Below are 6146 nucleotides of genomic sequence, written 5' to 3' on the forward strand. Positions count from 1 at the left end.
TTCATTACCCACAAGGTTAAGCTCTCTGAACCGCATTTGATCCTTGGGTCGTATTTTGATCCTCCTTTGGAATCTTAAAAAAAATCGGTGTCCATGTTGTATGCAGATTAGAAGTTGCCTTGTTCGCTACTCTTCCAGCACAGAGTATCAGGGAGAAAGAGGCCTTATCCGTTCCTCCATCCCTTCCGTTTTGACAGACTGCTAAGATTTCCTCAGGACTTCCTTTGGTTTGGGATTTTACTTTCCCAAAAGCCTGATCTGATTCATTTCAGGCATAGACAAGCTTGTCCTAGTGCTCTGCTTCAGGGCTAATTAGATGAAACCCAGGAATAGAAAAGGTAGATGCCTTGACTTTTGTCCCTGTTGGGGGATTAAAGTGTTTATCGCCAGAGTTATCAAAAGCTCTAGTTAACAAAGCATTCAGAGTTTCAAGGGAAAAAAAAATGATGCTTTTTCTCTTGGAGAACTTTTAAGTTCTCCACCATGGCTTAGATTTTCCAAAATGGAAAGCAAAGCTTGTATAAAATCCATTTTCACTAGAGATATACAATTGAGTATAGTCATCTCAGTCTATTTCCCTCTCCTTATTTCCTCCTTGGTCACTGATTGAGTCAGGCTGGAGGGGTAAGTTATGATTGCAAGAAGTGAATTTTCACTGTAAACTTGGATTGATTAATAGAAACAATAAAACCAAACAAAATAGTTGCCCCTAATTCCTAGCTCCAAGAATTGCTTTGTGCCATTTTGAATTCAGGTAGTTATTCTGTATATACTTAGAAGACTGTTCTGAGCTTCTTCAATCTCTAGAAGTTCAAAAGGGGTATCTGGGAAGACACAGGGCAGGGTGATTTTGAGAACCCTACTCATGCATGAAATTAAAAATATGGATAAGCCAGAATGATGTAACATCCAAATTTGTGGTAGATGAAGAATCAGTGGAAATTCTTAATTGCACAGACTTTATAATCCATAATACAGAGTGTAATTCCATACTTTTTACTGTGGCAAGGGTGTGATGTGCTGTTAACCTTTTTAATTTTTGAATCCAAACTGAATTTAAAGTGTTGAATATTTAAATTCCTCACAAGCTAATTATGAACCATTTGTAAAGTGTTTATATAACTCTTTGTATCATGTGTTGGTACATCTTATCAAGTTTTTTCTGGCATGTATTCCATTCTAAACTTCTGTAAAAATTTCTATTGTTGCTGTAAATATTATACAAATATCTATTCCGTGGTAACCTTAATTATCAGCATGAAATGGTTAATTTTTACTGAGCACAATGTATTTTTGAATGGATCTTCCCAAATGTCTTTAATAAAATGCAGATTTTGCACTGACTGATGTGATTACCAGGCTGTCCCCATCTTGAGCATTGTGGTCCCTCCTTTTGTACAGCAAGCAGCTCCATGTTAGTTCCTTCTTTGTAAAGAACTCATTTGATTTCAAATGGGGGATAATGGGCCTTTGAAGTTGAAAGCAGTTTAAGGGACAGAAAGTAATGTTAAAGCAGGGCAAATCCTGTTACTTAATGATGATAGTCTTTTTTTTTTCCTATTTATAAAGCTTTTTTTCCCTCCTGGCCTTTTGAAAACTGGTTTCTTTCATACTGGAGTGTTGTGTTGTCTCCTTTGCACATTGCTAGACACTCACTTGGTGGTTTGGGAGGATGGGAAGAGATGTCTGCCTCCTGCTCAGTGTGATGGAGAAAGCAAAGACGAAGTATTTCTTCATGTTTTAGAGTAGGAGTTTGGCAAACTTTTTTTTTTCTGCCGGATAGTAAATAATTGAGGCTCTGTGGGCCATAAGCAGCATAGGCAATATGTAAATGGGTATGGCTGTGTTCCAATAAAACTTTATTTACAAAAGCAGGTGGGGGTGGGGGCAGATTTACCGACCCATTTTAGGCCCTCACTTTTGTCTTTGGTCATTTGCTCAGTTGGTCTTATTGTTAATGGGGGAAAGAACTTAAATTGTGTGATAACATATATAAATATTCTCCAACTTTATCTCTCTGAACAAAGGACAGGAACTAAAACCCAGTGATATGCATTCTTAAAAGCACCGTGTCTCCAACTTCTTCACTCCCGAGTTTCTCCTTACCATCCCAGAAACTTGTGGTCTGTGATTTCAACTATACTTTTTATCAAGACTGAATCAAACGATCTGTTGGCTTGTAATTTTTCTGTTTGTAGCACTTATTATGGCTGGGCACAATGCCAAGGCTTTTACTTTTATTATTACATTTACTTGTCAGAGCAATTCACTGAAGCGAGTAGTATCCTCATTTTGTGGATGAGGAAACTGAGGTTTATGGACTTCACGTTAACTTACCCACGGTCACCTGGCTAGGATTTGAAGCCTAGTGTGTTCACTATGAAGCCCACACCCTTAAACGCTAGTAAGCAGGGCAGTTGCTGCGTCTCCATGTATAGAGAACTGACATGGGGTTCATGACATATATGCGATTCATGTACCATCTTTCATCTCCCAGCAGGTGGTAGTTGATTTGATTTGAGAATAGAGCAGTTCGTTGAAACAAGTCACTAGAGGTCCAGAGACTGGTGAAGTGGCTAAGAGCACAGGATCTGGAGTCTGATTGCCTGAGTAGAATCCTAGCTGTATCACCTACATCTTGTGTGGCCTTAGTCATGTGACTTAACTTTTCTGTGCCTCAGTTTCCTTGTCTTTGAATGGAAATAATAATAGTACCTACTTCATTGGGTTGTTGTGAGGATTTAATAAGATGGTAACCTGCAAAGCACTTGATAGATTCTAAATAAATAGTAGCTAGCTATTATTTGTGCCTCATTTGGCAGCCCTATGAAGTTAAAAAGCAGTGTTACTGGGTCTTGACTGCCAGTTCTAGAGAGCTGTTAAGCTCTTTAGATGTACTTATGCTATTTGATCTTCACATCAGCCTTGTGAAGTTGTCGGGGTTAAGAACCACCCAGCCTGGCACTATTCTTGGGATCACAAGGGAAGCAACAGCCCTTACAGCTGTGCATTTGTCAGCAGGCCTTGGCACCCACGCTCCAGGTAGACAAAAAGATGGGCTTCTGTCAGCGTCTCTTCAAAGGCTCACCTTAGGGGTGCAGTCTTCTGGCCTCCGAGACTGAATTCATAGTGGTACCTTTATTTTGAAAGGCCCAAGTAACCTTTGCTTTGTCCAAGTAACCTTCTCCCACACTCAATACCAAAATCAGCTCAGATTTTTTTTAATCTTGGCAACACTTAATGCCACTTCTTTGTTCATAGCATTTCATTTAGTTGTTTAAAAGTCTCCTGCAATATGTTATGTATATTTTACCGCAATTAAAAAAAAAAATCTCCTGAAAGTGTAGACTTTCACACTCTAGCATTTGTGAGACTAAAAGTAAACGTGTTCACCTAAGGTAAAATAATGAGTTGTTACTACACTACATATATTTTTTTAATTGAAATTTTTCCCCACAAAAGAAATAACACTACAAACATAGTTCATGTGTTAGCAAGATTCTGTTAGGCTTCAGATGTCCCTCAATAAAAGTTTTGTTTTTATACTTTGTTATAAATTAAATGAAGTAAATAATATGCTGTTACAAACAAGTTGCCTGAAGATAAGCATCTTATGGATATCGATATATCATTGTTTATTAAATCCTGGAGTATAGAGCAATTTCCAATGTGAAATCTCAGCTGGCTTTGCAGAAATTGACATATTGACCCTAAAATTCATATGGAAATTCAAAGGACTCAATAGCCAAAACATTTTTGGAGAATTCACATGTTCCAATTTCAATACTCACTACAAAGCTCCAGTAATCAAAACTGTGTGGTACTGGCATAAAAGACATATAAATCAATGGAATAGAACTAAGAATCCAGAAATAAATTCTCACCTTTATGGTCAATTGATTTCTCAAAAAGGATGCCAAGACCATTCAGTGGGGGAAAAATGGTCTCTTCAACAAATGGCGCTGAGACAACTGGATGTCCACGTGCAAAGAATGAAGTTGGACCCCTACCTCAACCATATACAAAAAGTAACCCAAAATAGGTCAAAGATCTAAATGTAAGAGGTAAAACTATAAAACTCTTGAAAGAAAACAGAGGAGTAAATCTTCATGATCTGGATTTGGCAGTGGTTTCTCAGGTATGACACCAAAAACACAAGCAACAAAAAGAAAAGAATAAATTGAACTTAATCAAATTTTTAAAATATGTTTCTAAGGATTCCATCAAGAGAGTAAGAAGAGAACGTACAGAATAGGAGAAAATATTTGCAAGTTGTGTATCTGGTAAGGGGATTGTATCTAGAATATATAAAGAACTCTTACAATTCAATAATAAAAAGACCGCCTGATTTTAAAATGGGTAAAGGATCTGAATAGACATTTCTCCAAAGAGTTGTGCGAAAGGGCAGTGAACACGTAAAAAGATACTTAGCCTCATTAGTCATAGGGAAATGCAGATCAAAACCAGTGTGATACTACTTCATACACACCAGGATGGCTCTAATCAGAAAGATAATAACAAATGTGGAGAACCTGGAACTCTCATATATTGCTGGTGGGAACGCATAACAGTGTGGCCACTTTGGAAAATTGACAGTTCCTCAAAAGGTTAAACATAGAGTTGCCATGTAACCCAACAGTTACACTCCAAGGTATATACCCAAGATAAATAAAAACACCTCCAAACAAAAACTTGTACACAGTTGTTTATAGCAGCATTATTCATAATAGCCAAAAACATGGAAACAACCCAGATGTCCATCAACAGATGAATGGATAAATACAATGTGATCTATGCGTATAAATGGAATGATATTCAGCTGTAAAAAGGAATTAAGTACATGCTACAACATGAATGAACCTTGGAAAAACACTATGCTAAGCAAAAGAAGCCAGACAGAAAAGACCACAATTGTATGATTCCATTTATATGAAATGTCAAGAATAGGCAAATCTACAGAAACAAAAAGTGGATCAGTGGTTGCCTAGGGCTAGGCGGGTGAGTTGGTGGGGGGGGGGGGCGATGGCTAATGGGTGCAGGGTTTCTTTGTAGGGTGATGAATTTTTCTAAAATTGTGATAATGGTCACTCTTGAGTATACTAAAAGTCATTCATTGTACACTTGAAATGGGTGAAATTTGTATGGTATATGACTATCTCATTAAACCTTTACAAAACAAAAATTTCCAACATGAACAATTACTTGGAGAACCTTTATCACTGCCTCACACTGTTTCATTCTTTTCTTCTTTCCCCTTAACTGTACTCCCCTCCTGTGTCTGGTGTGCCTGTTGTAGAGGACCTGAGCTCTTACGCTACCTCCATTTTCTCTGACAATCCATGTCATGATAAAAGTTCATTCAGCTTTCCAGTGAGGGGCTCCGATCCAGCGTCTGCTCTAAATGGATTTATTCTAGTTTTCCTAAGGCCAGAGAAGGATTTTTTTTTTTTTCCCCTCCACCTTGAATTTGATATGTTCGTATTTGAGAGAATACTGAGTAAGGAAAGCTTTTTTCCAGCTTCAAGTATACAGCATGGGGATTAGAAAGATGGTGGGTTGAATATAAAGCTGTTCTAAGCCCAAAACACCAGGGAGGAGATTTGGGGCTTGTAGGAGGCTTCCTGCTCACAGAGAAGGTGAATGTGATGTCCAGTATTGCGTGAGTGTGAGTCCATTCAGTTGGCTTGGCATTTGAAATAGAAAGTAACTTAGGAAAATGAGCCGCTAGTAGAGGTCCAGTGGTGTCAAGGCCAGGACAGTCTTGGATTCCCCAGTCTTGACAGAGGGCCCTCATCCTCTGCTTTCACCCCCCTCAGCTCCTACTTTCATATACGTCTCCTTTCCACCCCCTGTGTTTTCAGCCTCTCCCAGGGAAGGGCATGAAAACTCAGGCCGAGCTATAAACGACAGAGGAGACTTGGGCTGTTGTCCCTGAAAGGTCCCTGCTTAATGCATTCCCCAGGCCCATTCCTGGCCCGGTCCTTCCCAAGGCCGTTTCAGCCTCAGGAGCAGGCATGCTTGTGTCTTGCAAGGCAAGGGGGAGAGGTTAAACAGTTGGGTCACAAGGGACGTAGCCACATTGCCCTTCTTAGGACATAGGGTCTGACCACTTCCTGCAAAGCATGCAGTTAGCTAATGGGCCTCCC

This window comes from Mirounga leonina, unplaced genomic scaffold (assembly GCF_011800145.1).
Source record: "Mirounga leonina isolate KUSES-001 unplaced genomic scaffold, KU_Mleo_1.0 Mir_101595, whole genome shotgun sequence".
NCBI lineage: Eukaryota > Metazoa > Chordata > Mammalia > Carnivora > Phocidae > Mirounga > Mirounga leonina.